The sequence below is a fragment of the Macaca nemestrina genome, chromosome 9 (assembly GCF_043159975.1).
Source record: "Macaca nemestrina isolate mMacNem1 chromosome 9, mMacNem.hap1, whole genome shotgun sequence".
In the NCBI taxonomy this organism is placed as follows: domain Eukaryota; kingdom Metazoa; phylum Chordata; class Mammalia; order Primates; family Cercopithecidae; genus Macaca; species Macaca nemestrina.
Genome location: NC_092133.1, coordinates 50854079 through 50880086, shown reverse-complemented (window position 1 = coordinate 50880086; position 26008 = coordinate 50854079). Strand labels below are relative to the sequence as shown.

Here is a 26008-nt window from a genome sequence, read left to right as displayed (position 1 = left end):
ACAATATAGTCAACTTCCTTGTCCAACAAAGTCTTTTTTATTCTTTGTCTCTTTCAATGATCCAGATTTATTCTGAGGAATATCTGCTCTTTTACATGCTTTGTTCATGCCTGTCTTATTACTGTGTTACCAATCCCTACAGCTTTCCCTGGCACATTATTGGCATTCAATATTGAATAAATAAACAAGCAGCATTTCAGATAGTGTTTCCATGGATTGAGACAAGATGAGGTTTCTGAAAATGAGATAATAATACAATGTATACATAGTGTGTAATAAGCGTTCCTCTATACAGGAAACTGGATTCTCATTATAATTTTGTTGAAATAAATTTGCCAAACTTGTAATTTCTTACTATGTTGACATTTCACATAAAAATGCTAAGGATTGCAGCATTTACAGAGTTTCTTTTTTGCCAGAATGTCTTTTTTGAAATTCCCCAGAACTAAGTTTCATTGATACTGTCAGAATTGTGTGGGAGTGATCTTAATAGATTGAGTTTTATATTTCCTTTATTTAACCTATAAATTTAAGTAAATCCAAAATCTAAAAAGATATTACTGACAGAGAATGTTGATACTGGATTAAGATTGTACAAATCAATGGCAATTTTAGAATCTAACAGCTTTCCTAACATGATAGAGAAAGATACCCTATGGTTAAGTAATTTACAAATAATATTCAGACCTTAAAAATTTGCAACGAGTATATCCCTCATTGTAATTTATCCTCTCTTACTATGGCCACACAGGTCAGATTTTATTGTCAACATCAGGACGAAAAATATTGTTCCTCAGGTTGTCAGCATTAGGGTAGCTTCTTAATACAATCTTTTTTTTTTTTTTTTCTTTTCCCAGTCACTTAAATTCTCTCTAGAGCTAAATCAGCCTAAAAATGAACTTGAGTTTAGTTAAAGATATAATGTGTCTTGGAAGGTATCCCTGATTCTATATTTCTACCTGTTTCCATTAACTGCAGACTTATCCTGTCATATCATTTTGAGTCTGGAGTAGAACTTGACCTTGTTCCAAAATATGTGACATGGTTATCTGTTGCTATGAAATTGTGAAACTCCTTTAAATGAAGCTATAAAGCTGTTACAAATTCCTTCATTCCAGCAGAACATGGATTTGAAGGAAGAAAACTTTATACATTTTGGAACTAGCTGAATAATTGCCAAGAAATAAATCAGCTGTCCATTATTCTTTAGGATCCAGGTTTTGGTGGTGACTCTAAAAGGTGGCAATAGGAGCTAAAAGATGAGACTGCCTGGGTTATTGACTTACTTGAGAGAGTGCAAGTGAATAAAATGACTGCATCTACTCAACACCTCTTAGCTGTTTTCAATCTGCTCTGCCATGCAAAGCAGCAGCTTGCTGGGCTCAGCAGTAATTTGGACTCTGTATTCCCTCTCTATGGGGGATTGCTGGGCTCAGCAGTAATTCGGACTCTGTATTCCCTCTCTATGGGGGATTGGTTTGGGAATGCCTGACACAAGTGCGCTCTGTTTTTGCATTAATGCCACTTTTCCCTCAACACCCTTGTCTAAGACTGCTTTTGGAGGAGAATGAAAAAGACAAAGGATGACAGAATAAATTATTTTTTAAAATTTGCTTCAAAATTTGTTCCTTGAAGTGGTCTAAAATAGTGATTACTGAGTTAAAGAGAAACCAGTATAAATATAAAAATTGATATAATATCAGTCTCGGTTGCAGCAAACATAGGTGATTTGTCTCATTTTATCTTAAGATAATATTTAGATAAATGCATCTAAGGTTGTGTCTGGTATAGAAAGTACTTGGCTAATATTTGTTGAAACTGGGAACGCCAAAGAACTATAAAATTTATACACATTTTAAAATTTTAATGTTGTAATTAGAAATGACTGAGGCCATTTTAAGGTCAGCAAAATATTATGCTGATAATTTTTCCATAAGCTGTCAATGTAGAAAAGTGATGAAGATAATTTTAAATTTATACTCGTTCTATAATTTAAAGCCTAATAATGAAAGCTTTACATGACCCAAATAATCCAATCATTACCTATTAAATGGCTTTGTGTTTGTTTACATGTGAATTTTTACACTAATATATAAGTATATGCATACTTTATCCATATTTATATATAAATATTATCAATATATTATATATTCCTAAATATATATAAATAAGTAAACCTTGTATGTAGTAATAGTTTTAGACTCAAGAAATCTAAGAGGCTAACTTGGTAATCTTCTCTGGAATTTTCTATTAAAGACAGACAACGTAAGTCTGGCTTGACATTTTCTTTTACTCACTAAAGAGAAAAAAAAAAAGTTTCCAAGTTCCTAGCAAGTTATATAAAAAGTACAATTTATAGTAGCCACTATCCTACAATATGTGGTGTACCTCTGTTGCATGTAGCTTAAGGTTATACTGAGATTATTTTAACATTTATTTTGGTTTACTTTTGGAAATATTTTTCTCAACTGCTCTAGTTTCAAATATGTCAACTAAGTGATCAAAGTGCTTGTAATTTGATGCGACTTATATTATTTTTTCTCTGATACAATTATGTATAATTTTACATATAAAATGTTCTATATTTTTAAACCTGTTGAAAGTATGTTTGTTCAGAATCTTTAACAACTTTACCAAATTACTATTTGTACACATTTAGATATAATTTGCTGTCTAACTGAATATGCTAAATACTTTAGGAATTAATTCAGCATAGCAGACAGTATTCTATGATGGTCCCATTATCTGGGCCAGTAGCATTATGTCTTGTATAACCCTCTCCCTTTGAGTGCGGGAGGAAATCATAACTTGCTTATAATCAATAGACTAAGGCGAAGGTGATAGAGTATCAATCCTGTGCTTACGTTGCAATACAGATGTAAGGTTTTATCTTGCTAGTATACATAGCTTCTCCTGGTGGGCCTTGAAAAAGCAAACAATCATGTTGTAAACTGCTTATGAAGAGGTCATGTGGCAGAAGGAACTAAGGTGAGTCGCTAATGCCTTTAGCAAGTTTCAGCCGAGAGTCGTTAAGCCTGGCGTGGTGCCTCGGTCCGGGAGCCGCGGCTCACGCCTGTAATCCCAGAATTTTGAGAGTCCGAGGCGGGCGGATCACGAGGTGAGGAGTTGGAGACCATCCTGGCCAACATGGTGAAACCCCATCTCTACTAAAAAAAAAAAAAAAAAGTCATGTGTGGTGGCGGGCGCCTGTAATCCTAGCTACTCAGGCTGAGGCAGGAGAATTGCTCCAACCCGGGAGGAAAAGGTTGCAGTGAATGAGCAGAGATCGCGCCACTGCACAGGAGCCTAGGTGACAGAGCAAGACTCCATCTCAGAAAAAAAAAAAAAAAAAAAATACAAACCACAGCCTTCAGTCATGTAGTCATAACCAAATGACTTTTTTTTCCCAAACAACCTGAATTCTTCCCCAGCTGAGCCTCGAGAAGAGAACTCAGACCAGCCAATACCTTGATTAGAGCCTGTAAGACCCTGACCTGGACCTCTGACTCACACTGTTTGAGATAATAAATGTGTGTTGCTTCAAGCTACTAAAATTGGGATAATTTGTTATACAACAATACAATACTAATACATACGGCATATAAGAACTGGAACTGTGAAGAGGTAGTGTATGTAGTTTTTTTTTTTTTTTTTTTTTTTTTTTTTTCCTTTTCTATTTTGTAAAGTCTAAATTTTTCTCCTTTGGAAAATACCAGAAATATCCCCAAGTATAAAATAGTTTTAAACAGTAAATATGTTAAATTAAAAAAAAAGTATTTTACAAATATTATCTGTACTTCTCTTTAGTTTTATTTTCCAGGTTTCAAATAATTTTAGATTATATGAAATACTCAAATAATTTGACTTTATAATATAATCTCACTCAAGCATAGAAATAGTCCCTATTTGAAAGCCCAACAGAAATGCATATAAATAAGTTTCTTGCTCTAAATTTAATACTCTTTAAGAATTATATTTTAAAAAATGATGTGAACAGTTCAACATCTTTACATATTTTACTAAATCACATTGTATGTTTATTATACAACTATAATTTTATGAAATTAGTTATTTCTTGGAGCATTGCCCTTAAGCTACTGTATTATATCCCAAATTGCTTTTCTCAAATAATATCCTGCCTGTTGGAAACTCAGTAGAGACAAGTATTAAATAAAGATTATATTGTTCCTTGTCCCTCGAATTGTCACTATAAAACAGGTAAGTACTAGGGTTAAAGACAAAAAGTGAAAGTAGATATTGCTGGCAAGAAACTAAATTAACTATGTCTACCTTGAATTCTGACAATAAAAGGGTATCAGAATAAAAAATAAAGCTATGCAACATGAAATCATGACAAAGACTTATTGGTGTAAATACAGATGACTCTCCAGTTGCCAAGTCCCTGGTTGAGGTCTTATTGTGATTATACCCAACAGCTTTGAATCTCAACTCTAAATGACTGCTGACAATAAGTGCTCTAGAATGACTTGATCCCAGGCAACTTGGTGAGACACTGCTTGTAATGAGCAAGGCTATTTTGATAATACTGCAGAAGCTTTCCTTCAGTAAAGCTTTAATCTGGGTTTTAAAAAATGCCTTCTCTACCTCTCTTTACTTTGCAGTTCCTATTGACTCAAGGACTCGGCCCTCATCCTGGAAGGATAGACAAAATCCTCTTATGTCTTCCTTTCTCAAAGACATATATTTGAGAATAATATATGAGTTAGTATTGGTTTGCTGTATTTAACCTGATACTTTGAAATGTTCCCTACCAAAACACTGGAGTCAAATGCCTATAAGAAATATTACATTTAGTTAATATATAAATTTGCCAGAGTAAGACAATGGCATAAACAGTATTTTAATTCTCTTGCTGGTGAGAGAATTAGCTTTGCACTCTAGCAAACTCTGAATATATATATACATATATATATATGTGTGTGTGTGTGTATATATATATATATGCTGTTAAAACAAGTCAAAATTCCAAAAAAATTAAACACAGAAAAAGAAACTTTGTATCTTTGACTAGATATTTGCTTTTTATTGTTCATTAAATACCAGTGCACAGATGAACTGGCATGAACACAAATGTTTATGGTAATCTTCACAGCTGTGTGTAGGATGCAGCTAATTTTTGGCATATAGTAGAGCATTATGTGTTTCTATATCATTGCTTTGTGGAATGTAAAAAATACATTTTTTAATGAAAAATACAAAATTCTAATACAATTAGATGAAGATTTAGAATAACACATAGAATATATATTTGTGCACCAACATGACCAAACAAATATCTGTTAAACATATTCAATCTTTTTTTTAGTTTTGGAAAGGGAGGCGAATGACAAGAAGATGGTGCTAAAAAGGAATTTAAGAAATAAAAATCCATGAAAACAGACATAAGGGAAAGATTCAGTATGGTCTCTGCAATAATCACCAATTTATATTCATCATTTCATTGTCAGTATTTAAGAATATGAACATATTTGAATGCAGTTATTAACAGGAAATGTATATTATTTGTCTTCAACTTTAAAAATTTGACAGATTATTTATTACCACTTTTTAATATATTTCATAATTAGTACTTAAAGAGCTAGATAACTATCCTTAACGTTATGTAATGAAAGGTATATATCCATTTTTCTATTTTTGATAGATTTAATGATTCCTTTTTAAACTGTATTATATAACTTTTAAATTTTTTTAAATAAAATTCTAATCATCAATGTTTAAATGTTTTAAATGTTTATGTTTTCAATGTTCAAAATCTTTCTAAAGCACCTAATACAACTCTTTCCACCTTAAAGTAAACTAAACCTAATTTCATGTATCTATGATTGACAGTTATGATTTAAAGAGCAACTCTTGTGTATCAGACTTTGTGGTAGGCAGTTTACATTTCCTCTGTCGTGTAACTGACCACTCTGTATAAGCAGTGTGTCTAGTCACATGCACCTCTGTGAATTTTAGAGAAAGCGTCTTTAGACAAATCAATAGTAGACGGCATGGTGTTGCCTTTGTGGAAAGAAAAAAAGGTGCTCCTTCCTCAGACACACCCCTAAGCCAGAGCACAAAGGTTCACAAGCTAACCACAGGGCGCTTCAGCCCACTCCTCCCCAGGCACCTTCACCCAGGACCTTGATTTAAGGTGGTAAAATGGAAGTTCAGAAAGTTAAGCATCTTAAACCAGATTTTTACAAATATATTAAAATTAGAAACTATCTGCCAAAAAATAGGTATTTTGTTAAAGAAAATATACACATATACATACAATGAAACATCAATGATAATTTAAACCTATATGTGTTTATAGAAGTTAATGTTCATGATATATTTTAAGAGAAAAAAGGCAGTTAAATGTCATATTTAGAGTAGGATTCAAGTGGACTTTACAATGCAGGAGAGGGGCGAGAATATTACACAGTATTTTTTTTTCAAAGAAATTATCATCTCTAGTAGTAAATATTTCAGTGACTCCATTTTGCTTACTGTGTTTTCAAACTGGTTAAAACTTAACCTTTATTCATCTTGCAGTAAATATTGCATTTTTCACATTTCATTAAATACGTTTTTCTGAAAACTAGATATTATAATTTAGTTTTGAAAAATGAAAATCAGCTGTTGTCATTGACAAGCGTCAGTTAATAATAATTGCTCAGAGACGATGAGGAAGGGATAATATTTTCTGTTTTCTAGCTGTATTTCTGATGTGTCATCAAAGTTATAATTGAACATTACCAGGAATGAGGCTGAATAGTCATTAGTAAAAATAACTACACTTAATAATTCTTATGGTTACTGAAACAATCTTGTAACACCAGCTGTTCTGTTTAACAAATATCAATATATGGATTGTTCCACACGTGAAACATTTAGTGAAATGACCAAAAAATATCTTCTCATGCAAAATATGCACATTGTTTAAACGTGGATCAATAAAGTTATCTTTATTAACACATCAATTTTAAAATCTAAAAATATCAATTATAACAACTGTATGTGTTCACTTATTACAAGTCCTCATTGACTCCCACTGATCTGTGGTTTTAAGGAAGCAAGTAATTTAGTTTGTTTCAGTGTTACATAAAATAAAAACAAATGGGTTCAACTTGAGGCTCGAGATATTCATCTATAATTATCTGATTTATTTCTTAAAGATTTTTCCCTCCCTCTGGAAAACTGAGCCTGCAAGATAAGTCCATTTTGTTTTAAATGAGATGTTATTTTCTGCAAATGTTTGTGTATAAATATTGCAACGTATCTGTAGGGATGGTGTGATTTCTCTTCTTAAATAGAGTTAATGTAGCGTCCTAGTAAATAATCCACATGGTTCATTAAAAAAACGTGTTCTGGGGGATTTTTGTCTGTGATACTCTTCACCTGTTATTTTCAACCAGCCTCAGTCTATTTGCTCTGTCACAATCACTACTAAAATATCTTCTTAAATGCTCGTTTCTAGATCCCTCCTTCTAATATGCTCAGGTGAATACATGGGTGAAATTTAATATGGAATTGAAATAAATACTATGCAAGATAGATTCCTTAAGAAATGTTTCTCTGATTTATATGACATAATTGTATTTTACTAGTTTACCAGTCCATCTGTAAAACTTTGTTTTGGAGATTTCATATATTACAATGTTTAAGAAATATGCTATAATTTTTTTATAGTATATTTCTTCATGATACCCTTATATAGTACTAGCCACATGTGTCTGTAAAAATCTAAAGACTATTTTTGACTCCTATAGAATGTGTGAAGTTGTGAAATTTTTGTTTTGTTTTGTTTTTATGCCCCAAAGATGTGGAGGGCTTGCTATAAGAGGGTAGATTTAATGAGAGAGAGAGAGAGAGAGAGAGAGAGAGGGAGAGAGAAAGAAGCTTAAGAGATTATTTTGTCTTGTCAACGATATTGTTATTGAATGTAAGCTGCTAAACTTCTTAGCACCAAAGAAGTAACAAACAGTAAAAAAAACTACACAAAACAGAACAGAGAATCAGACAGGCTGACGAACACAGTACAATAAAGCAGCCAGTACCGATGATCAGTGGACATCAATTTGTCTTTTGGGCTGTAGCACCTGCTACTAATTGGTGCAAAGAGCTCACCAGTCAGTGTGTGGTTTAGCGCACTCAGCTGTCTCCTGTATGTGCTGCGAGAAGCAAGATAGCTAATTGCTGTTGCTTCAGTGCCAGTGAAATCAACGTGCTGAGCTAATAGCGACAGATAGAGGGCAGACAGATTCCTGCGAGCGGCTTAGAGTTAGTTGCTTGTGACAACTAAGGCAGGTGGCATACATCTCAGAACGTGGAGAATGATGGTATGCTTTCTGAGTTAACATGTTGAAGTGTTTCGCTTTAAAAAAAAAAAAAATGTCTAGTAACATTTTCTTGATGATATGAGAGTGGATATCAATGCCTCACAGAAACAAGAGGTGGAACATGTGAATGAATCGTCTTGGAATTAGATTATGAGCATTGGTTCTTTTTAAAGGGATGTGCAAGAGGCAGCCTTGGCAAGAAAACTTGCTGCATAATCTTACGTGGACTAAAGATGAAACTTTAAACCTCAAGTAAGTTCTTCCCCGGCCCTTCTCTTATTTTGTTCAAATTTAAGGCAGCAGTGAACCACAGAGAAAGTTAAGATATTCTTTCAGTACAATGAGCTCTGTCATGATGCTACTTTCTGTCATGCTTGTTGAAAGAATAGAGTAGTAATGATGTGTAAGTAATTATTTGCTGGAAGAGTGAACACAACTGCCTGTCCTTTTATTCTTCCTGATTACTGTCTGGTATTGTAATTTTGTTTAGATGACAATGTAATCTTTACAAAGACAGAAGCTTTTGAATTATAACTCTGGTTTGTTATTTGAAAGAATTTTTAGTCCTCAACCACTTTTTCTACTTCCTTCAACCTGACAAAATATAGAAAAATGGCATCAGAATTGACATTTTGTGTGTGTGCAAATATTGATGATTTGTTTTATGAGTGGTTGTTGCTGGAGGTTATAGTTGGTAGTTGAGTTAAAGTAGCTAATTCTGCATCACAATGAACAGTATTTTTTATATTTTTTGTGAGTGTACTGATATTTTTACTACAGATGTTTTAGTTTACTAGAATATCTACCTCTTTTGTAAGTATCTGGGAGCATTAACCATTTAGAATTTGAATCTAGGTCGACTTTATCCTTCTAATACAGAATTAATGCTAGATAGTATTAACACCTTTCTCACTTTGTGATGTGGCCTTTACTTTAAAAAATATACTTTGGTAGCTGTAGAGAAGGTGGGCCCTGAATAACAAGTTTCACGTTCAGTCTGTTGGTACTCCGTGTCTCTAGTACGCACAGACGGCCATCAATTTGATGGACTTGTAGCACGTATGCAGAAAGCCATTGTTAACTAGAGTATAATACCATGGCCTCCTGTAAGGTTAACTCCAAGTCATACTCATTTGCTTTCACAAAAGAGCCAATTGTCAAATCTAGTAACCAGATACTTAAGTTATTATGTTGCTTAACGTTAGAGAAACAAATAATCTGTAAAAGAGGCATATTTTGAGCATAAAATGCTTGCTGTGGTTTGCACAGCAAGTATGAAGCTTTTTTGTATCTGCTCATGTGAACTATTTTTTTTCACGGAAAATTGGCTTTACTATTAGTTTCTTTAGTTTGCTTAAGTTGTGGCTAAGTGTGAGTGAGTGAATGTATCTGCACATGTGTGTCTTCAAGTTTCAGCAACTTGATCCCCTTGACTGTGGACTCATTCTCCTATGAAATAAAAGTGCTATTTAATGGGTGCCCAATTCCACTGAGTGGTGACCTCCTAACCCCTCAGCTGTTGCAATTATGTGCTGAGCAGGAAACTTGAATCCCTACAACTTTGCCCCCCAAATTACCCTTAAATGTAATCATTAAGGGACCTGAACAGGTCAGAGTTAGTTTGTGCTACCCAAGTGTCAGCAACTTCTCTGGAAAATTATGGCATGAAGTTTTGAATATTATTCACAAAAAATATTTAAACACTTCATTCTCTAGGAAATTTTTTAAAATATAGTATATCCACTGATAATATTTGATAAGTATCTGAGCTATAAATTAGTTTTTAAAAAACACTAATAACTATACTTTAAAAAAAAACTCAGTGAAAGATGTATGTCCATTACAACTTTGCTCTTAATTTGTTAACGTTTAAATTTTGCATAGTATGTGTTGTATCTTTTTATCATACAACTTTAACAGCAGATAAGCAGACATAAATTGTTTTTTATGCCACTTGCAAAAATTCTGCAGTATTTGTTTCAGAGCTTATGTTTGAAATTAAAGGCAAAAGGTAATTATTATTTTTTATCGAAGGAAATCACTATTATTCAAGCAAATACATGTTGAGGAATTAATGATTCCTTTGGATTATCACTTTATCACGAGGACTTTTACTCCCTAGACAAATTATGAGCCTTCTCAATAATAGTAAAATGTAAAACCAAAAATTATAAAGTAATTCCCTAATTGTGACCACTTTATTGGGTAGGTGAGTGTACTCCCCCTTTCTGTAAATGTGCAGATACAATTTCAGACTATAGGATTTTTTTCCCTACTTAAATGGTGTAAAACAATAGGTTTTCATAAACCAGCTGTTGTATCAACTTTTTCCTAACACAGAAGCCTCCCTTATATATTTACATTTTATTGTATCCCTAACGATGGGAGAAATACATGGTTTTAAGTTTCACTGAGGATCTCAACCCTTGGAAAAGTTAGCAGAAATAATAATCTAAACAAAGATACCACACCACTTCATAAATTGATCATGTTTATTATCTAAAAGTTTAATTTTACTTTGGACTCTATTTTAAGAGTGGGTTTTGGTCATAGTCATTTTGTTTGTATTTTTCCATTTTTTAAAAGAGTTCTTAGTATCGGGATCACTTGTGAACTAGAACAATTTTGTCATTCTATGTATCTGTGGTTTTCACATGCAAAGTAAGACTATACAATTATAAAATTGAAAAGAATGTTTTACTTCTCAGGGGTGGCATCCAAAAACTGTTTTTGTTACTCTCAACTAAAACTTTGTTTGAGGTTTGATACGTTTTCTTTTGTAATGAGATGTTGTTGTTGTTGTTGTTGTTAACACTATAGTATGACAGAATGTGGATTCAAAACTAACAGTGACCTGGGGGGTGTCATTTATTAGTTTTAGACTCAAATATCACCAAGTTGCATCTAAGGGTATTGGAAGGAAGTATGGCAACTCATTAGTGCTCATAGTCAATTTCGAGTGAGGAAAAAAAAAAAAAAGCTAATGTGAATAATTTATGACCAGATTATTTTCTCTTGATAGAGTCGCTATATAAATTCCAGAGGTATAAATCACTCAGAAATTGTAACATTTATTTAAATTGGATACTGGAAGCACTTAGGTTGAAATGGTGACAAGAACTGAGAATACACCCAGAGATTCCAAATACACATGTTAATTTGTTACATGTATGGATGGCAGGGGCAGAGTGGGAGGTAATTTTGAATGTGAGAGTGACTAGCTTGACCTTAAAGTACAATTTCCAACTGTGATGTATAAACTGAAGTGAGAGACTTGGAAAAATATGCAGACAAATGTGGCTTAGTCTCAGCCTAAAAGTCAGTCACATTGAGTAAGATGGACACATACACCCTGCCCCACCCCCCCCCACACACATCACATGTGTGTGCTATTTATTAATATAAGGAGCATAGAAACATCATATTCTGGCCCAAGGACAACAATTATTTTCCTTGAGGTCCTCAGCATACCCCCTAAACATTTGTTCCTCAGTGTCCACATTTAAAATACACAACTTGTAAATGAAGCCAGGAAAATGAATAAGAAAACTGTAAATTGCTAAATAATTTAAAATACAAATAATTGTTTTAATCTTGTACCAATTACTTCCTAAGATGATCGTGTGTGTGTGTGTGTGTGTGTGTGTATCAACAATAACAGCAACAAAATAATTGCCACCTAAAGAGTAAAAGTTTCTGAGCACTGTAATAGACAAATTCTTTTACATCATAAGTTGTTTAAAGGTTGCACTCACCCTTAAATATCAGATCATGGCTATTGAAGCTATAAATGTAAGAGGCAAAAGCAGTCATTATTTCAAGAAACTAAAGAAAATGAAGCATTTCTTTCCTTCAAGTTGGTAAATGGAAAAGTTCAAAGCTTGTTTATTGTGCTTCTTGATGGATAAGAAATTGATAGGAGGTGTAACTTTCTCTATGGCTTTTAGAGTGTAAGCATTCTCAGGCCATGGCAGATGTGTAGTTCTCATTTCTTTGAAAAGTCATTCATTCTCATGCCTAGTGAAAGGGCGAGTTTCCGATAGAATTAAGCACTGTTTCCTGACTGGGGGAGGACAGCGGTGTGTGCGATGAAGTGCATCATTCAAAAGGAAGCCCAGCTAATGAATGCTCTCCCTGTTGTTTTCATGGAGGTGTCAGAATGAGCCTTTTCTGATTCTGCATCACTGAATCCTTATGGGAATGCAAATTGTTTATCCAAGGACAGTGACTTTTCTTTTTGCTTTATCATTTAAGGGACTTATTTCTTCAACTTTGCAGCACGCCTCTGGAATCCAGAGAAGGATCATTAAAACTAGAAGAGAGGATTTTACTACTTTAGAACCTTACATCTCTGTCTCAGAGACAGACAGACACAGATAAGTCACAGAGAGATATTCACAGAGATACAAACTCAAAGAGAGATACAGGGATAGTCACACAAAGAAAACGTGAGAGACTCACAAGGGAAAATATAATGAAAGTTAGAGACAGTCAAAGATAAGAAAAAGAGAAAGGGAACAGAAAGAGAAACTGAGATATACAGTTAGAAAAGAACAGAAAGAAAGAGAAGTGGAGGTAGGGTCAGAGAGAGAGAAAGGTAGAAGCAGAGTGACAGGGAAAACACAGGGTCAAGAAAGACAGAAATAGATTGCCGGAAAGACAAATAATAAACAAAATGAAACAAACAAACAAACAAAGAGATAGGGAAAGGGATATAAAGATAGAAAGTCTGAGAGAGAGAGAGATAGAAAGGGAGACTGAGACAGGCATACATACCGATAATAGGAAGGTTGATATATAGATATAGATACCTAGATGATTGATAGATAGATAGATAGATAGATAGATAGATAGATAGATAGATAGATAGACAGACAGACAGACAGACAGATAATATAGAAAGACAGAGAGAGAGTCTGTGATCTAAGCATGGAGAATGAAATCGGATGTGTATATGTAAGAGAGAGGCTGTGAGGTGGGTCTTCTAGTTTCAATAGAGAATTGACAGTAAAATAAGAATACAGAACCAGATGGAATTGAGCTTTAATTCTATTCCACTCCCTTACCAGCAAGGATCAAGTTGTTTAACTTCTCTGAGCCTTGGTTTCTGTCTGTAAAGGGTGATAAAAGGATATAATTCACATATGTAAAGTACACAAGCACAGAACCTGAAACCAAGGTATATTTCAGTAAATGGAGATTGATATTTATCATTATCGTTGACATCAACATAATTATTTAGGTATAATTCTTGAAAGCAAAAACATTGGTGTCAGAGGTCAAGGCATCAGAGGTCAAGTTAAATCCTTGTTTCAACCCTTATTCTGCATAGAATAGAGTAAGTAATTTAATGTGGATAAGCTATAGTTGCATCACCTGGAAAACTCAGGTATTTTCTATCTCATAGTCTTGCTCTCTTAATTAAATGAAAAAGCATATTTCATTTGAGGCTTTGCACATTGTATTTTAGTAATTCCACTAACTAGTTCAGTGTCCAGAATTTAGTAAGTACTCTATAAATATTTAATGAAAGAATACATATTTGCTCTGAATATTAGTTTCCATAGAGTATGGGAAAGTTGAAATGATGTTTTGGTTTTTTAATATGAAACACTGCAATGAAACAATCAATTTCCTCCTGTCTGCTCTGCAGAGAATGGTGGTATTGATTTGCAGAATTGCTAGAAAAGATGTCTCCCTACTGTCCATCCTACTTTCTTAAAGCCAACTGAAGTAATCGTTTTGAGAATGGACGTTTATCTTTTCCTGGTGGTGACTTGGTCATTTTTATTTAATTGCTTAATATAAGGACTGGTTGTGGAAGAGAGAGGTGGTAGGAATTTTTAAAAAGTAAGTGAATGTTTATAGTAAGATGAGTGAAGATCAAATAGGGACAAGGAAAAGTGGACAATTAAGTTAGAAAAAAAAAACATAAAACTGAGAAGTGTGGAGAATTTTAAATGAGACACATATACTTCTTTTTCTGAATTTCAAGAAAAGATGGGAGAAAATGTCATTATAAAGAATGTGTATGATTTGTAAGTGAAAATGTACAATATGAAAGCACTAAGGCTACCCCTAGCTATAAGGCAGATTATGAGAAAATAAAGCAATTTGCCAGAAAGTAAAGTACTCAAATTTTGATTTTCAATTTTATGTTATGTTAAAAATTTGAACTTAAACAATTTTTGAATTTTACGATTCAGAAATCTTTTTACTAAACATGTTATTACTGATGTTTGACTATATTTTTAAAAAGCAATCTAAGAATGAATGCAAGAGTTTTTGGTTTGAATGTTTATTTTCCTTCTTTCTTTGATGTGTTGTTGAATGTATCTTATAAATGATAGAAGAAAAAATATTTAGTGTATACTGTGTGCCAAGAGCTATGAATGGTGATTTTAAGTATGCCATCCATTTAACCTCTACCAGGTAGGTACAGATTTCACCTCTGTGGTTAATTTTACTTCCAAATATGTGTGCATGAATCCCTTCATTTAAGAGGTGTTGAAAGTTTGTTAACCTTACATTCCATCTGATATGGTAAGCATGAAATAAAATACTCCATTTTGGAACATTAGCTATAGTTACATTGGTGTGCTAATATTTTTCAAAAAATGATAGCAAACATTTCATGCACCTTTACAAAGTTTATTGAAAATTTTCCATTCAGGATATACTGAGTTTTGCATAGCATACATTATATGAATTATTATTTTGTATTTGTAAATCAGGGTTAAGGATAGAATAATAGTCAACTGAGCTTCAGATAATGAGGTTTCATTGTGAGAAATAAGGTTTTCTCAAATAATTTTCTAGGAGATGGTAACTTGAATGGAAGATATTGTGTAGTTGAGAAAATGCCAAAGCAAAGAGCATTGCTGTGTGTTTATGAAATAAAATGCATGTTTAGTAAATAGTTGCCATTTTGATGTAGATTTATATTTCCTTTAAGATATAGATATATAGCTATGTATATATATCATATATAGATATATATATCTTATATCATATATAGATATAGATAGATACATATAGCTATATAGATATAGATAGATATAGCTATATATCTATATCTTAAAGGAAATATATATATATATATCTCAAAGCAGTTTCTTAGAATTCATGATTATTTTAATCAAAGAAATAGCTGTGGATTGTTTTTAAAAAAGAACATTAAATTGTGAGTATAATGGAAAAAAAAAAAAAAAACACGTTCCTGCCCCTTTAGTCAAGTTTTCATATACAAGTTTGTTAAACCCTTTTTTGTGATGTTTCTTATTTTATGTATTCATATATTTTTAAATAACATGCTTATGATGTTATCTTTTGATTTACCGATTCAAGATATTGTTTCTTCCTATTAGACTACTTAACATTTGGTTATTTTATACCATCAGCACGTTTTTTTATCCCACCCCAAGTTCTAAGCACAGATATATATATATGTGTGTATATATATATACACATACACACACACATATATATACACACACACACACATACACACACATATATATATGTGTATATATATGTGTGTATATATATATATAAATAAATTATGGCTACTTTACTACAATATGCAAAAATAGATTGTGTTTTTTCCCCATTTTTTTCTATTATTAATTAATGCCTTTTTCAGCTTACTTTGCTGAACCTGTATCTTTAATTTTTTTTTTTTTTTGAGACATTCCACAGATCATGACAGTCATTAAATTTTTCTATGTCTTCAAAAATGCTGGCCACTAAATTCCATGAGTTTTCAGAGTGGCAGTCCTCCTTTCAATGGTTTTAAGACCCAGACTTATACTGCCTCATTGCCTCTGGGTGGGTGTATACAATCAACTTCCCTCTTGTATCCTAGGGTCAACAGAGATATACAATGTTGCTAACATTGTGTAGTGATCCTTGGCAAAGTCCTCTCTGTAGTAAGTATATATAAGCGTAAATCATGATGTGTATAAATGTGTTGCTTGACTTAGGCTTTTCTTAGAAGTGTTCAGTGCTGCTTTTTAATTGGTTGTTAAAATAGTCTTGTTGCATTTTATGCTCGCTGCTGACTATAATTTTAGAGTTTTGCTACGATTTTAGAGAGTCGACTTGCAATGCTCTTTTCTGCAGAATGGGAGTGGAGGCTCAGCTACTCAATATCCCTGACACCAAGGGTGGGGATAAAGCGCAGTGCTAACTAGCCTAGACTTGCAACATAGTTTTCAGTCTCATTGATGCCCAGGGCGGGATGAAGGTTCAGTTCCACTGAGCCCACTGACATTGAGTGGTGGTGGTGACGTGGAATAGTGGAGCGAAACCTACAATTGACAAGGTCATCCTCATATTGCCTCCTTAATTAAGTCAGCTTGGTAGTGGGTAGGAATAGAGGCTCACCTAGTTCACTTGGTGGTTCAGGTGGAGGACTGTGCTAACAGCATGATATGGGTAGAAGCTGGGAGTGGGGGACTCAGTACATCCTCCTTCTTTCTGGTAGTGAATGAGATATAAGATCTCATCCTGGGCCGGGCGCGGTGGCTCAAGCCTGTAATCCCAGCACTTTGGGAGGCCGAGGCGGGCGGATCACAAGGTCAGGAGATCGAGACCACAGTGAAACCCCGTCTCTACTAAAAATACAAAAAATTAGCCGGGCACGGTGGCGGGCGCCTGTAGTCCCAGCTACTCAGGAGGCTGAGGCAGGAGAATGGCGGGAACCCGGGAGGCGGAGCTTGCAGTGAGCCGAGATCGCGCCACTGCACTCCAGCCTGGGCAACAGCGTGAGACTCCGTCTCAAAAAAAAAAAAAAAAAAAAAAAAAAAAGAAAAAGATCTCATCCTGCTAGTGCGCAACCTGGCTATATTACTGTATTTGCCAGGGTTCTCTCTAGAGATACAGAATGAATAGAAAATTAGATAGATGATAAATAGGTTACTTATTTGTCTATCTGTAGATAGATAGACAAGAAGTCCCTAGGTCTGCAGTCAGCAAGCTGGAGATACAGGAAAACTGATGGTATTGATCCAGTCTGAGTTTAAGTCTGATGGTAAGAGACTCATGTCCCAGTTTGAGGACAGGTAGGGAGGGTAACTTTTGTTCTGTTCGGGCTTTCAGTGGTTTAGATAAAGTCCATCCACACTTGGGTTGTCAATGTGCTTTACTGGGTTTAACAATTCAAATGTTAATGTCATTCACAAACACCTTTACGGACACACCCAGAATAATGTTTAACCAAGTATTTGGGTATCTTATCGCCCAGTCAAGTTAGCACATAAAACCATTCATCACAACTCCCTGAGTAGGTGAATTTAGTGGCAGTTACCTGCTTTCTCAGAAACAAGGTTGTCATTTGTGAAAAATCAGCTCCCTACATTGCTGAAGCCACTAGTGCGGTGGAGATGGGGCAATTTTTCCCCTTGGTATTTGGCTGGAGTAGGCAAGTATTGCCCAAAACTTTGTCGGTTTTTAGGCCACCCTTTTCCTGGTCCTTTGGTTAGAGTAAATATGTTTTTCTCAGAGCTTTTTGGGCCTGCATCTGTTTGCCATTCCATGTTGGAGCCCTGTCCCAGATTATGGGCCAGAATAAGGAAACCTAGAGGGCTCAGTGCCATGTTGTTGTTGGCCCTTAGGTCTCTAGCCAGTCCACCTTCTTCTTTCTACTTCTCAGGGTCATTCTATGCTCATTAATTATGTTGTGTACAGGGTTTTTGTGTTGTAACAAGGGGGGCTTCTTAATGAAATCAGAAGTCTTCCTAATGCACATTGTAAAGATGCTACTCTACCTGCTCTGTGGAAATAGTCAATAGGTAGATGAGAGCAGAAATGAGAAATTAAGGGGCCAAAGCAATAATTTAGGCACAAAGAAATGGTGGCTCAGCCTAAGGTATTAGCAGTGAGGTGGTCAGAAGTGGTTTTGATTCTGAATACATTTTAAAGATAGAATCAACATAATGTATTCAGATGGCTTAAATGTGAGATATGAAGTAAAGAGAGAGATTAGATGACTTCAAGATTTTTAGAATTGTTACTGAGATGGGAAGACTAATATAAACTTAGAAAGGAAAATTAAGATTTCATTTTTAAACATGTTATGTTTGAGATGAGTATAATGCATACAAATTAGATAACCCTGCAAGTTTAGAGCTCAGAGGAGAAGTTGGGCTGGATATAAATTTTAAGAAAAGAAAAGATCTCTGGACCTTAAATTTTAAGAAAAGAAGAGGTCAAGATTTCTAAGGGACCGTGATTCTATAAAGGATTAGATTCACAAGTTTGAATTCAACTTCAAACTCAGTGACCCATTAAGTGAATTATTAATGCAATTCCACTTTCTGTACTGTAATCGTGCTTCTACCTTTACTATTTTTTCCTGAGATGTTCCATGCCAATTGTCACCAATGACTTGTTAAATTCAGTGGAAGATTTGACCTATCTGGATTAGTTGATATTGCTGAGTATTACCTCATATTTCCTTTATTTTAAGAAAAGAAGAGCTCTGGGCCCTTGAAAGCTTGTAAGGATCAATTGTATCAAATACCATTAATGATTCCAGAAAGACAGGAACTGATAGTTACCGGTTTCAAAAATGGAGGTCATTAGTAAACACGAGAAGCAGTTCAGATGCTGTGTTAGGATTGAAATAGAATTGGTCTAGGAGTATTTTGAGTATTTTGGTTATTGTTATTGTTATTATTTTTGTTTGTGGGTCTTAATATTTTTCTCTCAAGATCTCATTCTTATTCTAAGTCATTTGCTTTTTTAAAATTATATTTTCTTATCTTTGTGAGGATATTTACTATAATCATATTTATTTTAAAGCGGTTTTATTTGGCTACCCCGTTATTATTTCCTCTCCCCATTCCCACCTTTTATTTTTTTATTCTAGTTTATTTTCCATTTTGGGGGTTTCAGGTTTTATTCAAAGAGACTGATTAATCCTGCTTCTCCATTCACATTAAATTATTAGTTGAGTATACAGGTCATGGAAACATATGTATCTTCACATGTAATTGTTTAATGTTTATTATTTTTCACGTAACTCTCTGTGGGTGGATTTTACGTCAACAGGATCTTGGGGGCGGGGGAATGATCTGCAACACGTGGCTTCCAAGCTTGCCCTGAGGGTTTGTTACCCTAGACAAACTTATTTTTTTGGGGAAAAAAATAAGCATCCTGCAAAGAAGGTTTCATGAATAAAGATAGTATGGGATGTGGCATATGAGACTTCTCACTTGCCTTTGTCCAGAACTTAGTCACATGGCCAAGCTTAACTATTGGGAAGTTGAGACAAGTACTTTTGCTATGTTTCTAAAAGGTAAGGGAAATACATATACATATTTTAACATATATATATAGATGTATATATGTGTAAATATATACACATTTAAAAAAATATATGTGTGTGTGGATTTTTATTAGATAGCTGTCAGTGTCACTAGTAGCTGGGCACTGAAATGTTCTTTGGAAATCTGTGTGTGAGCAGAGCTTGTCAGCAGGTGGACATTCCTGTTTTCAAGCAAAGAGTCGACCTTACTTTCTTTGACTTAAAGTCTGGTGGCTCTCTGACAATTTCTTCAGAAAAAAATCTCTTAGTTATGGGGAAGTAGAAAGCTTAGGGGAAAATTGCTCAGAACTTGGGGAAGGATCCCTCTAATTTACCTATACCTTTATTTAATATTTTAACTGACACCACTACTCTTTCTTGATTTTCATTCTACCCTTATTTATTAAGTTTGTCATATTTTCTCCAGAGTCAATTTGATAGTATATGTTATCCATACTCACCCAATTTTGTCATTTGCAATGTGATTTTTTTGTATTCTGCTTTAAATAATTATGACCTTCCATCTAGTTTCAAACGTTAAGAAACTTGCTGAATCACATCTTTGCTTTTATCACTTTTCTTTCCTGTGGTTTAATACTTTTTACAAATTTTAAACTGAGCTATGTGGAAGAAAATAAGTACTTTGGTCAATCTGAAATCTTAAACTCACACATTTGCACTTCAAACTTAAGAAAAGGTGATTTGTGGGATGATTGATTTATAAATAGTTGCATTTAAACATGAATTTAAACATCAATATGCTTACTGAATATGTTAATGTCAAGGTATCATAAATATACCAATTTTCACTGTAAAATAGTGATTATGATTGTTGCTAAGGAAATGTTTGGTTTTTAACCAAAGTATATGTTAATTGCTTGTCAGTAATTTATATTTGTAGCTACTAAGTCACTCAAGCCTCTGTCTTTTGCTTAAAGCACACACACACTCATCTCCGCTGCAGTGCAATTTAATATTGAACATAGATGTTGAGGACATAGCAGGAGGAAAGAATAAGCTGTTAGACAACTCATCAGGAAATTCTCTCTCCTGCAGCTTCTCAGCAAGTCATAGGGTGAAAATTTAACAAGGGACAAAATAGAAACAAGATTTTTGGATAACTTATAACATTCACACAGAGTATGTCTTTAAGGATTTTTGTTTTTGTATTTGCTTTGGTGTTGGTCATACCAAAGACATTCTTATAAATGTTACAATATATCTTGGTTGTCAAATGAATTTTAAATATGAATGTTTTGGAAGTCATTCACTGTGTTAGATGTACTTATGCTTTCTCATAGAAAAAAATCAGCCACAATTCCTGAGACATTCAATGTGACCCCTTATCCTGTATAGTTAGTATTATTCTCATGGGGAATATAAATATCTTCTTTGAAAGTTTCATATAGGAAATGACCAAGTTTCTAGGAGACCTTGATTCTATAAAGAATTAGATTCAAAAGTTTGAAATCAACTTCAAACTCAATGACCCATTGAGTGAATTATTAATGCAGTTCCACTCTCTACTGCAATCTTGCTTCCACCTTTACTATTTTTCTGAGATGCCTCATACCAGTAGTCATCAATGACTTCCTAAATTCAATGGAAGATTTGACCTGTCTGCATTACTTGATATTGCTGACTCTTCCCTCATCTTAGAATCTCTCCTCTCTCTTCTTTTACATAGCCTAACTTACACCTTTTGTTTATTTTTTGTTTATAATTATTTCTATTTTAAATCTTGTTACTGAAGACAGATTTTAAGTTTACTTTCAAGCTGTTCTTATTTTATGTTTATCTCACATGTTAATGTTCTCAGATGTACTTTCTTTTTTTTTTTTTTTTTCCACTCCAGCCTTCAGTATTACTTCTGATTTATTTTATCTACTGTTAAATTCTTAACTAATTTCTGTATACAGATGGTAGTTAAAATTAGAATATAAAGTATAATAAAAAGAGAAACAAAAAGTTATCTCTGACATCTCCAAATTTTATTCCGTAACTCAGACCTGCATAACCAACTGTCTCGTGGAACTTTCCTTTGGATATCCCATAATTATTTCAAATTCATAAGGTGTGAAACTAAGTTCATGATCTCTTCTCCATCCCTGCTTCCTAACCTCTAATTTTTCTTCCTTATAATCTTATTTCATCGACTAATAACAATTAATATCATATTACAAGCTTGAAACCTGTATATCAGCCTTGTTTTCTCCCTGTTGGTTTCTGCTCATATTTCAAATGCTATATTTTTTCCCTGTTAATTATATCCCCTTAATAGCTTTAGAGTCAAACCTTCTTCCCATATTTTCCTTAAAGTTCTCATTATTTTTCACGTGATTCTCACCCTTCCTGTTTTTTGTTTCTCCCCTTCCTGTGCCTCTCTTCTTCTTTCTTCCTCTGTTTTCTCTACAGAGCTGCCAGTCTTATGATGTCATTGCCTTGCTAAGATATTCCAACTTTTCTCATGCTCTTTCTTCATGCTCTCTCAGATACTCTCTTTCTGCCTAAATACGTTTATTCAAAAGAGAAGATAAGTAAATTTATTGTTCTAACGAATTGAAAGCGTGGTGATATGTAACTGGCTTGCTACAAGCATAGCTGAACTTAAGGCTCAAACATGAATTTGGGATGTATCTCTCCATTGGCTTTGTTAGTTGAATCTGTCCTCAAATCTATATGTTGGCTATCAGCAGCTTTGAGCCCTGAGGTTCATGCCCTGATGATTAAACTGAAAATCTCTGTTTACCTGAATGGTTATCTGCCCTATGAGGGGAAGGTGAAAAGTCTCTACTGGCTCATCCTGTCACGTTCTGCACTCTTGATTCCTGGAGAAGAGTCATTTTTAGATAATATAGAGGTAGTGTGACTTGCCTTGCAGAAGAGAATACTTAAGAGTAACTGAAGTGAGAAACATTGCCATAGCCTCTTACATTGAATCAAATTGTTTAGAATTTTGACACTATTGTTGACTATCACATAATGATATATAAAATCTTAGACATATTTTCTAAAAAGTCAAGTGCAAAAGTTGAAAAATACATGCTTTTAGATAAAGGATTGTATCATGTATTTTATATATTTATTTGTGTAACAGTCACAAAGCATATATTATGATGATTTTTGTAAAAATTATTTTTTTTCCTTTGTATCTTTATGTAGAATATTTTGGAAACCTTTTAAATGTTGGCCTATATTTATACCCTACTTTTAGCACATATTTGTCAACCATTCTTTAGGACTTTTTCCACATTTTTATAGATAATTAATGAACCAATTAACTGCATGATGTGATTCACATGTAAAGCAAGATCAAGTTTTTTAGAATCAAAATTGGCATTCTATCTAAAGATGATATCTTCAAAGTTAGATGATTTAAGGCCATGAATTTTGTAGGATAATCTTCTAGGTTAGACAAGTAAAACCTAGAACAAACAAATCTAGAGATATTATATAGAAATATAAATATCTTTACATAGTTAACTTTTGAGGAAATTAGCAAAGAAAATTGCAATGGGTACAAATTATAAAATAAAAATTGTAATGATAATATGAAGACCTGCCATACCTTATTTGATTTTATTCTCATTATTATAAAACACTATAAATTGTTATCTTAGTAACAGAAACAGATTGATAAGAAGAATACCTAAAGTCACATATTAAAGACTAAATGATAAACAACTACGGTTTGTCATTTCATTGTATTGACATAAATTCAAAGATGTATAAAATCCTATTCCACAAAGCATACCCTTCATTTAAAATTCTGCTTTAATAAAAACGTATCTTTCTTATGACTATATTCCCAACAGTACTGACCTGCATGGTGCCAACAAATGTTTATTAAATGAATAAATCAGATTTGTTTCTCAAAACAGCTGTTTCTTGTGAATAATCTGTGCTTCATGTCTTTGATTTCTATAAACAGAGCATTATCATGGATACTTGAAAAATAACTTGCCTGAATTGTCCGAAAAAAATATTTTGGGGACGATTGTGTCTATGTTTTTATCTGTTATTTTGGAAAAGTCTTGTATATGAAATATCTTCTTCTAGAAGCTCTAACTTTAACTGGTGGAGTAGAGTGAAGTAATAGAACGATGTGCCTGTTCTTGCTGATTACAATGTCATATGTGATTCATTCAAAAGCTACATTCGAGACTTTATGGACTCCTCAGATGATATTATCCTCTTAAAATATTTCCTAGCATTGATATATAGATGAGAGCATGACTGCTATGCTCTCAACAACCTGCCAGTTTTGTGTCATACATTCTAAAAGCACAGAATTATAACTGATGGTGATTATGGTACTTTCACTTTCAGTAATTGCACCAATCAGTACAATTTCTTATATTACTATACCTGGAGAAGTATAAGTGCGTATTATATCATAAATGTGGACACTCAATACATGTATTGAATGAAAAAAATATAGAATCCAAAATAAACACTTCAGTCTATAGCTCTAGGAACTCAATAAATTATTTATTAAAAAGGAAACCTTTAGCAGCGTATCAGGGAGAAGGGGGAGCTGATGGCGATCCCTGGGACTTCCCTGAGGTGCTCCATCCATAGATGGAGATTAAGATATAAACGAGGATTTAGAGTCAAGCATAGGATGCCTTTTAAAAACTGTGTGTCTCTGAAGAGACAGATGAAGGTAAATCTTAACTCTGATGGCAGAATTTAAGATTTATCCAGGGAAATTCATGCTTTTTTCCCCTTGTCTCAGCCTAAGTTTACAAAGAATTAGAATAGAAGGTCTTGAAATCTGAACAGCCATTTGTATTCATGTTGTTACCCAAGGTTATTGTACAAAGGAATTTTGAGATTCTGCATCAAAGGTTGAAGAATGCTGGAAAATCAGCACTCCCTCGGGAACGTTAATTAATTCAGATCAAAAGGGGATCCAGGACACTCATCAAATCTGTGCAAGAAATAACTCTATAGGTTGTTTCTTAAATAGGCTCTCAGGAATTGTATACATAACGCTTCTTAAGTATTACCCTACTTGGGAGTTAATTAGAGGGCTAAAATATGAAGCTTAAGAAAGGAGGAGGGGATTGTGAAAGAAAAATGAAATACATTTTATTCTAGTATTAATTCTGAGGTATGCAGCTAGGTAGAAAATAAGGGAAAAAAAATGTTGAGGCAGGCTCTATGCTTCTATGTATCCAAAAGAAAAAAATTGAACAGTTATTTATTTATTTTTTTTGACCACCAAAAGTTTGAGAACAAGAAGTTATTTTCCAAGAAGAATGAAAAAGAAAGGCATTTTTATAAAATGGAACTGACTTTACGCTGCCTTTCCTTTTTGTGTTTTACCTGCTCTGTATCATCTTCTGACCTGATATTTGGGTCATATCGGGTAGATGAACTCTGTGTTCGGTTCTGAAATGCAGGCCCACTTCCTACCTCGGTCAGGGATGTCTTGGGGCTTAGAGAAGGACTGATGACTGACATGATAGAAATGAAGCCATTAATGGCTTCAGTATGCAATGCGGGTTGGGAGCTGGGTGAAGTCGGAGTTAGAAAAAATTAAATATATAAAAATAATTCATTCACATAGATTCATCTTCAGATTATTTAAGACCAAAACCAGCATGTATAAAGATATAAACAAAATAAAAAGCAGTAACATATTATATGATTATTCAGAGTTATACAAATATATATTGCCTTTTTCCCAGTATTTACGTTCCCCTTCTGATCATAGCACCACAATTTTCCTTGGATTACATTTTTCCCCATCGCTAATTCTACTTTTGCATGATTTCACGATGTTACATATCATCTATTTCCTTCCAGATGTAGGACTCCCTTAAGCATTTATTTTCAGGCCTATCTAGGGGTGATTAATTGATTCTCTTAGTTTTTGCTTGTATAGGAAAGACTTTACTTCTTTTTCATGGCTAAACAGTAGCTTTGCTGGACATAGTATTTTTGACCAACTTTTATTTTTTCTTTCAGCACTTTGAATCTATTATCCCATTATTCCTGGCTTGTTTCATTTCTACTGAGAAATCTGCTCTTAGTCTGGTAAAAATTACCTTACATGTGACTAGATACTTTTCTCTTGCTGGTTTTTTTTTTTTTTTTAATTCTTTTAAGATCTTTTCATTATTTTTTTTATTTTTTAGAATTTCAGTAGCTTTAGGTGTACAAATGGTCTTCGGTTACATGGATAAATTTTATAGTGGTGATATGGTTAGGCCTTGTGTCCTCAACCAAATCTAATCTTGAATTGTTAACTTCGTAATCCCTATAACCCCCATGTGTCAAGGAAAAGATTAGGTGGGGCTAATTAAATCATGGGGGCAATTTCCTGTATGCTGTTCTCATGATAGTGAGTGAGTTCCCACAGGAC

The 26008-nt window shown here is 33.8% G+C and overlaps 1 protein-coding gene across 8 annotated transcripts in view; it reads left to right on the top strand.

Moving 5' to 3' along the window:
- The window catches only part of LOC105496640 (protocadherin related 15), a 1825405-nt gene that overhangs the window by 812067 nt on the left and 987330 nt on the right, over nucleotides 1-26008 (top strand). For 2 of the 8 annotated variants that reach the window (XM_011767169.3, XM_071069553.1), the window contains exon 1: nucleotides 8013-8579. The exons of the other annotated variants lie outside the window; for them this stretch is intronic. The gene's annotated coding sequence lies outside the window, so the exon portion shown is untranslated. Of the gene's footprint in view, nucleotides 1-8012; nucleotides 8580-26008 lie in introns of those variants that run through there. 8 annotated transcript variants of the gene reach the window in all.